This window comes from Rhinolophus ferrumequinum, chromosome 26 (genome assembly GCF_004115265.2).
Source record: "Rhinolophus ferrumequinum isolate MPI-CBG mRhiFer1 chromosome 26, mRhiFer1_v1.p, whole genome shotgun sequence".
Lineage (NCBI taxonomy): Eukaryota > Metazoa > Chordata > Mammalia > Chiroptera > Rhinolophidae > Rhinolophus > Rhinolophus ferrumequinum.
Genome location: NC_046309.1, coordinates 27,688,151 through 27,699,443, shown reverse-complemented (window position 1 = coordinate 27,699,443; position 11,293 = coordinate 27,688,151). Strand labels below are relative to the sequence as shown.

General features: G+C 38.0%; 1 non-coding gene across 1 annotated transcript; it reads right to left on the bottom strand.

The window, feature by feature from the left end:
* Positions 1-10,904: 10,904 nt before the first annotated feature.
* Positions 10,905-11,068, bottom strand: LOC117018366 (U1 spliceosomal RNA). The gene has a single exon (XR_004422226.1). It is a non-coding gene; the product is annotated as a U1 spliceosomal RNA (small nuclear RNA).
* Between the last annotated feature and the right edge of the window lie 225 nt (positions 11,069-11,293).

Below are 11,293 nucleotides of genomic sequence, written 5' to 3'. Positions count from 1 at the left end.
CAGCAGACAGACTGCAGCAGCCCAGAGAAATTTTGGTGGTGAGTAGTGACCCAAAAGCTATGCCACAACCTCTCTTAAGCAGCTTTTAGCGATTTGCCAATCCAGAGGAGTGGTGGCTGGCTGTGGTGTTCTCAGGGCACTTTGATAAGTGGTCACAGACTGGGCACTGGCAGAAGAACCAAATTTGCATTAACTTTGTGAAAACCACTGGCCCTATCCTGTGACTCCCTGGGACCCCACCCAACCCAGCTAGTGCTTCATCACCAAGGGCACTCACAACATTGGGTCAACCAGCCCATGCAGTGACCTAAGGAGGCACTTTCAATGGCTAAGCATTATGTGCAGTTGGCAGGTGGCACTAGGCCTAGTGGTGCCCTGGGCCTTTTTCTAAGCTACCTGAGTCCCAATTCTGGTGGCAGCCAGCCTCAGTTTATAGCAAGACCACCACCACATGACTTTAAGTCTAGCACAGGCAGAGTCAACCACATATAGCTTTGTGGCTCTTACCAAGTAGCTGTGGGCCGGTCACAGGCAAGGCTGAAACTGGCCTGCATAGGACCCCCCCAAGAGATATCAGAAACCCACACCCCGAGGCCAGCTTAAGACCACACCAGAGCATGACCTGCTTAGCTCCACAGGTAGCATACCCAAAAAGGGGTCTCAATAGGCACAAGAGCAAATACCCCTCTGAGGGGTCACCCCACACACAGCGGCTCATACACTGTGGGTGTAACCTAGCCTCACAGTTAGTCATCCTTGTGAGTAAATTCCCCCACTGACCAGCTAAAAGCAATCAAGGCTCAAGTACAACAGGAGAATGCACACAACACATAAGGGACGCTCCTGGAACAAACACACAGGAATTCAGGCAGACTGCACCAGTGGACCACAGAGGATACATACTACATAAGGACACCCAGCAAAGACTGAGAGACATAAGAGATCTCCCTAATACACTTCCTAAGCAAACACAGAGAAGCCGCCAGAATGAGGAAGCAAAGAAACATGTCCCAAATAAAAGAACAGGAGAAATCTCCAGAGATAGAACTAAATGAAATGAAGGCTACTAACCTACCAGAGATACAGTTTAAAACACTGGTTATAAAAATGCTTAAGGAACTTAGTGAGAATTTCAACAATGAGATAGCAAGCATAAAGAAGGGCATAGAAACTGTGAGAAAGAACGAGTTAGAAATAAAGAATACAATAACAGAAGGGAAGAATACACTAGAAGGAATCAATAGGAAATTAGATGAAACAGAGGATCAAATAAAAGAATGAGAAGACAAAGTAGCCAAAAACACCCAATCAGAACAACAAAAAGAAAAAAGAATTAAAAAAAAAAGAAAAAGAAAACGACGATAGTTTAAGGAACCTGTGGAACAACATCAAACTTAACAACATTCATATCACAGGGTTACCAGAAGGAGAGAGGGAGTAAAGGATTGAGAACCTATTTAATGAAAAAAATGACTGAAAACTTCCCTAACCTGGTGAAGGAAATAGACATACAAGCCCAGGAAGTGTAGAATCCCAAACAATATGAACCCAAACAAAGAGGCCCACATTAAGACACATCATAATTAAAATGGCAATGGTTAAAGACAAAGAAAGAGTCCTAAAAGCATCAAGAAAAAGACAATTAGTTACTTACAAGGGAGTTCCCATAAGATTGTCAGGTGATTTCTCAACAGAAACTTTCAAAAAAAAAAAAAAAAAAACTTTCAAGGACAGAAGGGAATGGCAAGGAAATATTCAAAGTAACGCAAAACAAGTGCCTACAACCTAGACTACCTAGCAAAGGTATTTAAAATTGAAGAAGAGATAAAGAGCTTCCCAGACAAGGAAAAGCTAAAGAAATTTATTATCACCATGCCAGCATTACAAGAAATGTTAAAAGGACTTCCTGAAGTAGACGAAAGGAGACAACAAACCAACGAATATCAAAATATGAATAATAAAATGGTAATAATTATGTACCTATCAATAATTACTTTAAATGTAAATGGATTAAAGGCCCAAATTAAAAGACTTAGAGTAGCTGAATGAATAAGAAAAAAAACCACAATGCATATGATGTCTACAAGAGACCCATCTCAGATTGAAAGATACACAAAGACTGAAAGTAAAGGGATGGAAAAAGATATTTCATGTAAATGGAAATGAGAAAAAAGCTAGAGTAGTGATACAAATATCAGACAAAATAGAATTTAAAAGGAAGACTATAATAAGAGACAAATAAGGGCATTACATAATAATAAAGGGATCAATCCAACAAGAGGATATAACCATGGTAAATATTTATGCACTCAAAATAGGAGTGCATAAATACTAGGTTGGACAATTAAGTTCATGAACTCATCCTAGAAAAAGTGCCACTTACCTCATTGCTGAATATCACTGTCGTCACCTTTGGAGTACTTCCCTTAGGAAGCTATGAACTGATGCCAGTGCCTAGTCCACCCTTCAAAACAATTTTGGAACTCTTTTTCTGGAACGGCCATCAGAGCTGTCGTTGTATTGCTCTTGATGTCCTGAATGTCATCAAAATGTCTTCCTTTCAATATTTCCTTTATCTTCAGGTAAAGAAAGAAGTCATTGGAGGCCAGATCAGGTGAGTAAGGAGGGAGTTCCAATATAGTTATTTGTTCACTGGCTAAAAACTCCCTCGCAGATAGTGTCGTGTGAGCTGGTGCATTATTGTGCTGCAAGAGCCAGGAATTGTTGGCAAAAAGTTCAGGTCATCTAACTTTTTCTTGCAGCCTTTTCAGCACTTCCAAATAGTAAACTTGGTTAACTATTTCTCCAGTTGGTACAAATTCATAATGAATAATCCCTCTGATATAAAAAAAAAAAAAGTTAGCAACATCGTTGCAACAAGTTTCCTAACTTAGTTGTCAGACCTCGTATATAAAGCAAATTTGACCCACTAAAAGCAGAGTCCAACAGTTACACAACCATATTAGAGATCTTTAACACTGTATTGACACCAATAGACAGATATTCCAGACAGAAAATCAACAACAGAAACAGCAGCCTTAAATGACACACTAGACCACATGGATTTAATTGATATTTTTAGAGCATGTCACCCTAAAGCAGCAGAATATACATTATTTTCAAGTGTCCAATGAATATTTTCCAAGATAGACCACATGTTAGGCCACAAAACAAATCTCAGTAAATTTAAGAAGATTGAAATCATATCAAGCTTCTTCTCTGACCACAATGGTGTGAAACTGGGAGTAAATTACAAGGAAAAAAACTGACAAATACACAAACATGTGGGGGCTAAATAACATGCTACTAAATAATGAATGGGTCAACAATAAAATCACAGAAGAAATCAAAAGACAGCTTGAGACAAATGAAAATGAAAACACAATAACCTAAAATCTATGGAACACAGCAAAAGCAGTCCTAAGAGGGAAACTCATAGTAATGTAGGCCTACTTAAAGAAACAAGAAAAATCTCAAATAAGCAGTTCAACTTTACACCTAAGGAAGCTGGAAGAACAGCAAATAAAGCCCATTGTGAGTGCAAGGAAGGAAATAATAAAGATCAGAGGAGAAATAAATAAAACGGAGACAAAGGGAAAAAAAATCAATGAAACCAAGAGCTGTTTAAAAAAAAAAAAGACAAACCTTTAACCAGACTCATGAAGAAAAATAGAGAGAGGATCCAAATAAATAAAATCAGAAATGAAATAGAAGTGATAACAGATACCACAAAAATACAAAACAGTTTAAGAAAATACTATGAGCAGCTACACACCGACAAATTGGACAATCTGGAAGAAATGGATAAATTCCTAGAAGCATACAATGTTCCAAGGCTGAATCAAGAAGAAACAGAAAATCTGAACCAAATAGTTACTACCATTGTAATTGAATCAGTAATCACCAAGCTCTCAACCAATGAAAGTCCTGGACCAGATGGCTTCAGAGGTGAATTTTACCAAAAAATAATTGATATCAAACTCTTTCAAACATCCAAGAGGTGGGAAGCCATCCAAGCTCATTTTACGAGGCCACCATTACCCTGATTCCAAAACCAGTAGTTATAAAAAAAGAAAACTATAGGCAGACATCCCCAATAAACATAGAGGCAAACAAAATAAATTATTAACAAAATATTATCAAACCAAATTCATCAATACATTAAAAAGATCATATACCACAATCAAGTGGGATTAATTCTGGTACGCAAGGTTGGTTCAATATCAGCAAATCAATTAATGTGATATATGGCATAAACAAAATAAAAAATCACATGGTCATATCACTAGATGCAGACAAATCATTTGACAAAATCCAACATCAATTATAATAAAAACTCTCAGCAAAGTGGGAATAGAGGGAACATATTTCAACATAATAAAGGCTATATATGCAAATCCATAGCTAAGATCATACTCAATGGGGAAAAGCTAAAAACATTCCCTTTAAGATCAGGAACAAGAAAAGTTTGCCCACTTTTATTCAACATAGTACTGGAATTTCTAGCCACAGCAGTCAGACAAGAAAAAGAACTAAAAAACAACCAAGTGGGAAAGGAAAAAGTAAAACTGTCATTATTTGCAGCTGACATGATACTATATAGAGAGAATCTCAAAGATTCCATCAGAGAATTATTATAAGTGATAAATGAATTTAGTAAAGTAGCAGTATACAAAATTAAGATTCAGAAATTTGTTGCATTTTTATACAACAACAATGAAGTATCAGAAAGAGAAATTAAGAAAACAATACCATTTACAATTGCATCCAAAAAAACTAAAATATTTAGGAATAAATTTAACCAAGAAAGTAAAAGATCCGTACTCAGAAAATGATATAACATTGAAGAGAGAAATAAAAGAAGATACAAATATATGGAAACATATGCCATGCTCATAGATAGAAAGAATTAGTACAGTTAAAATGTCCATACTACCCAAAACAATCCATAGATTCAATGCAATCCTTATCAAAATACCAATGGCATTTTTCAAGATCTAAAACAAATAACTCCAAAATTTATATAGAACCATAAAAAAAAATCCCAAATAGCCACAGCAATTCTGAGAAAGAAGAACAAAGCTGGAAGTATCACAATACCTCCTATCATACTATACTACAAGGACACAGTAATCAAAACAGCATGTTATAAAAACAGACACATAGATCAATGGAACAGAATAGAGAGCCCAGAAATAAATCCATGCCTATAGGGTCATTTAATCTATGACAAAGGAAGCAAGAATTTACATTGGGGTAAATACAGTCTATTCAATAAATAGTATTGGGAAAACTTGACAGATACATGCAAAAAAATGAAACTGGACCACCTTCTTATGCCATATACAAAAATCAACTCAAAATGGATTAAAAAATTAAATGTAAGAACCAAAACCATAAACCTAGTAGAAGAAAATATAGGAAGTAAACTCTCATACATTATCCCTAGTAATATCTTTACTGATATATCTCCTCAGACAAGGGAAACAAAATAAAAAAAAATAAAGAAATGGGACTACATCAAACTAAAAAGTTTTTGCACAGCAAAGGAAATCATCAACAAAACAAAAGACATCCTACTGAATGGGAGGACATATTTACCAGTGATATACCTTATATACCTGATACACCCGATAAGAGGTTAATATCCACAATTTATTTAAAAAACTCATACAATTCAACACCAAAATACCCAAACAATCCAAGTTAAAAAATGGGTAGAGGAACCTGAACAGTCATTTCCTCAAAGAGGACATACAGATTGCCAATAAACATATGAAAAGATGATCAACATCACTAATCATCAAAGAGATGCAAATAAATATCACAACGATATCACCTCACTCCTGTCAGGATGGCTATCATCAATAAATCAACAGACAACAAGTGTTGGTGAGGATGTGGAGAAAAGGGAACACTTGTGCACTGCTGGTGTGATTGCAATTGGTGCAGCCACTATGGAAAATATTATGGGGGTTCCTCAAAACATTAAAAATAGAACTACCTTGTGACCCAGCAATTCCACTCCTGGGTATTTATCCAAAGAAATTCAAAACACTAATTCAAAACAATATACGCACCCCTATGTTTATTGCAGCGCTATTCACAATAGCCAAGATATGGAAACAACCAAAATGCCCATCAATAGATGACTGGATAAAGAAACCGTGGTACACTTTTACAATGGAGTATTACTCAGCTATAAAAAAGAATGAAATCTTACCGTTTGTAACAATATAGGTGGACCTAGAAGTTATTATGCTAAGTGAAATAAGTCAGACAGAGAAAGAGAAATACCATATGATTTCACTTATATGTAGAATCTAAAGAACAGAATAAACTAACAAAGAAGACAGAAATAGACTCAGAGATACAGAGAACAAAGTGATGGTTGTTGGATGGGAGGAGTATTGGGGAGATGGGTGAGAATAGTGAAGGGATTAGAAAATACAAATTGGGAGTTACAAAATAGTCACAAAAATGTTAAGTAAAGCTTAGGGAATACAAATATTGTCAATAATGTTGTAAAGACTATGTATGGTGTCAGATGGGTATAAGACTTATCAAGAAAATCACTTCATAAATTATATAAATTCCTAACCACTGATCTGTACACCTGAAACTCATATAAAATAATGTTGAATGTGAAGTATAATATATATATACGTATATATATATATATATATATATATATATATACGTATATATATATTATACTTGACATTCAACATCATGAAGTAAACTCTCATACATTACCCTTAGTAATATTTTTACTGATTTGTCTCCTCAGGCAATGGAAACAAAAGGAAATGGGACTACATCAAACTAAAAAGTTTTTGTGCAGCAAAGGAAACCATCAACAAAACAAAAAGATGTGTGTGTGTGTGTGTGTGTGTGTGTGTGTGTTTTATTTTTTTCTCATGGGATGTAAAGTACAGCATAGGGAATATAATCAATTATAACAGCTATGTACAATGTCAGATGGGTAGTAGACTTGGTGGGGTTATCACTTTCTGAGGGTGTCATGCGGGGTGTCGTGTGGGGCGGCCTGCGGAGTGTCAGGCGGGGTATCCTGCCGACTACTCCAAGTGTCGTGCGGGGCGTCCGGCGGGGTCTCTGGTCCCGCTCCCCACACAAGAACGCAGGACATGGCTAGGCCAAAAAGGAACACCCACGGAGCCATAGGTAGGGAAGTCATACCACTATGGTCTCGCTGGGTTTACACAACGTGCGACCTGCTGTCCGCTTTGCTGCCAGCCGACCGACTCTCCTCCACTCTCCTCCACTCTCCTTCAGTCTCCTCCTCTCTCCTCCTCTCTCCTCGACTTCCCTCCGTTGCCGCAGCAGTTATATTAGTGGCCAATGGCTCAATGGCTACAGCTGACGGCCAACCAGCCACAGCTGATGGCCATTTACTACCTGAGCCAGCACCTTTCCACATGAGGCCGAGAGCCTGGAAACTGCTTTCTGGGGCTCTGTCCCCACAGAGGGGTATAAATGTCTAATCACTATGTTGTTCTGTACACCAGAAAATGAAAAAAAAATTTAAAAAATGTGTTAAATAATAAATGTTAGTAAGGATGTGGAGAAGTTGAAACTCATATACTGGTAGAGGAAAAATAAAATGGTGCAGTCACTTTGGGAAAACGTCTGGCATTTTCTGAAAAGGTTAAGCATAGATTTACCACATGACCCAGCAATTCTACTCTTATGTATATACCCGAGAAAAATAAAGACATATGTCCAAAGCAAAAACTTGTACGCAAATGTTCATAGCAGCATTACTCATAATCGCCCAAAGTGACAGCAACCTGAATGTCCATCAATTGATAAATGGATAAACAAAATGTGGTCTTTTCTTACAATGCAATGTCACTTGGCAATAAAAAGGAATGAAATATTGATTCTTGCTATAACCTGAATGGACCTTTAAACATTACACTAAATGAAAAAGTTATTCAGGAAGCACCACATATTCTATGATTCCATTCATATAATTTGTCCTGAATAGAGAAATCTATGAGGATAGAAAGTAGATTAGTGGTTGGTTAGGGCTGGGGATGGAGGGTAATGGGGATGAAAATTACGACTAAGGAGTATAGAATTTCTTTTTGGGGTGATGAAAATGTTATAAAACTGATTGTGCCGATGGTTGCACAACTCTTATACTAAGAAACACAGTATGGTATAATACACTTTGCGTGAATTGTCTGATATGTGAATTATATCTCCATAAAGCTGTTAAAAAAATTCTACATAAGGATAGAGTTGTGGTAAATGATGACATAGAAATCACGTTTCAGGAATGGGATCCAGTTTTATCTGATTGTAACAGGATCAAATAGACAACAAACGCAGAGTGTCATATTGCTTATTGAAGGAAGACATAAAACAAACAAACAAACAAACAAAAAACCTTCCTTGTGAAGACAAGGAAAGATATACTGCTTGTCTTAGTCTGCTCAGGCTGCTATAACAACAAAAAAACCTTAGACTGGATGGCTAACAAACAACAGAAATTTATTTTTGACAGTTTTAAGGCTGGAAAGTCAAAGATGAAGTCTTGAGTTCATTTGAGGTCCGATGAGGGTCCACTTCCTGGTTCATAGACAACTGTCTTTTCCCTGTGTTTTCACATGACAGAAGGGTGAAGGGAGCTCTCTTGGGGTCCCTTTTATTATCTAAGGGCACTAATCTCGTTCATGAGGGCTCCAGCCTCAGTACCTAATTACTTCCCCAAGGCCCCAGGTTCTAACACCATCACCTTGGGGGTGGGGGTAGGATTTCAGCATATGAATGTTAGGGGCACACAAACATTCAATCCATAGCACTTCTTCAGTGAGGAGTCTCAATAAACGTAAAAAGAGTTTATCTTTTAAAATAAATGTCAGCTGTCCTATATTGAGTCTTCTCTTTCTTTTCTTTCTTTTAATAGCATCTTAGCCACATTCCATAGCTTTCCTGTATTTTTTTTTTTGGCTATTGGAACAGTCTAATTTTGATGTTCAAGAATTAGCCGTTTACTTTGAAAACCTAAACCTCACACTCAGGACCAAACCATTCTCCTTTCTCCCTGCAGAGCAGGCTGGAGCTGTGCAGCAGGGAGCCAACGTCGGGCTCTCCGGCACCGTCTGCCCCGCCCCATGGCCTTTTCTCCACCCCTTTCCGCTCCTGTCCTACCTTAGTGGTAGCTGGCTGTGGGGTGGTGATGAAGGAAATGAAAAAGGGACAAGTTGGCCACGTCGCCTAGCGGGTTCCTAGGCACACACAGCCGCATCCGCTTGCTCTTACCAGTCTGCTGAGCACCCAACGCACAGAGGCTGCCATCCCCTAGCTTTTATTTACCCTTCTCTGCTGGCTTTCCGAATACTGGTATCGGCTTCTTTGCCGGAAGCATCACCATCCCCCCTCTCTTGCTGTTGTTGAACTTTGACCATTGTTCCTTATGTTATTTTACTCAAATCTGTGGGGAAAAAATGTTTAATTAAACAATCTCCACTTTACTCCCAATCCTATGAAGTACATACGGGCTGTTTGTTAGTTGTTACAGGTTGTTAACTCTAGAAATTTATTGTAGGGGTTGTTACACACAAAGTACTGTACCTGCAGGGTTGACTTTTCCTTTTGGGGGTTGTCTTAATCTGAGGGGTGTGGAAACTACACTGTCAAGGATATCTGCAGATACTGTCACCCCACTTCCCATGCTCTTCTTTGCTTTTGTTCTTTATAATCTGCTATTTTCTCTTATTCTTCAAAACATCAGGTTCCAGCCGATACCCTATGCAAACCCAATGAAATCACTGGCAGCTGGGAACTGTGTGCATGTGCGTATGCATATGTTTATGTGTATTCTCATTCATTCTTTCGTTCTATAGGATTAAGTCCCTCTATACGGACGGTGCGTGTTGAACACAGAGGCGCACTAAATACTAAATAATTTACTTCTAGCTCTTCTAAACACTACCATATTCTCTGGTGACTTGGGCAGCTGTGGTGATTATGTTTGTAGACTTGTCTTCTTTGTCAAAACTGGCAGTGGCTTTTTTGATACCACTAAAAGTGACACTGACATACAGAGTCCTTGGGGTGGTCCCCATGTGATTTTTTTGAGAAAATAAATGTCACAGTACTGTGGAAACAATCATATTTTCTGGCACTTAGAAACATACCTCACCCTGCCAAGGTAAAAATAACTTGGAACAACATATCTCAGATTGATTGAGAATATTGTGAGAAACATAGTGAAGTTGAAATCATACATTTTTAAAGTTCTTCTACCTAGTTCTCTCATGCTAACCCCATAGGGTATACCTACCCAATCCATGAGCTGGTCAGGCATGAAAAACTCTCACTCCTTTTCAAGCAGATAATTTTGGATCCACAATTGGTAACTTTTCCAGATGTCAGGCAACACAGATTTTTGGACAACTTTCAGTTAGAGGAAAAGTGGGAACCCACAAGTAGGAAGGGATAATTCAATGCTATTTGACTTGAGATTTTGGAGTATGACTCTCACTTAACTACAAGCCAAGGAAGGCCATATGCTGAAAGAGGCACATATGAGAAATGAAAATACATTTGCATTCCATATACCTGTGGGCAAAAACACTTTATTTAACCATTATTGAATTTACCTGACCATCATATACATAACTGGAAGGAGAAACTGAACCCTGTTTCTGTAATTCAGTACTATTTTTACAAAAGCAACATAAGATTGCCAACACAGAGGGAGAAATTACACCACGGTATGAAATATACTGAGCCCTTGAAACTGGGTCCTACCCCAAACTGTTGCCATGTTTTCCCACTAACTGCCCTTCTAGTTGCATGGTGCCTGTATACACGCTTGGGAAGGAAAGATGAGCGTGTGGGCGTGGTTACAATAAACCTTTTTTTCCCCTTAGTGGAAAGCACAAACACAGCCTACCTCTACCACAAATTGTGCAGTTGAGTAGCTTATATTTGGGGAAATTGCAGGAGTCAGTACATCCTAAGTGCAACAGATAAGCCTCACCCTAGGAAAACTACCTGCATGACCATGGTAGCTCCCCAGCCAGGTAAGTATCAATAAACCTTTTTCATTTTCAAGACTTGAAGTTATACCTTTTCCTCTTCTTTGGGACAAAAGTCTACTAACCTCACTTTATCCCCAACACTGGTTCATCGTGTTTAATTTTCCAATATCTTTCTAAACGATCTATCTTTTTCCACTTTCTTCTCTTTCAATCTTCCTTTTCCACTCTATATATCAACATCAGATGACTAGCTTCCCCAAACTTCATTCATCTTA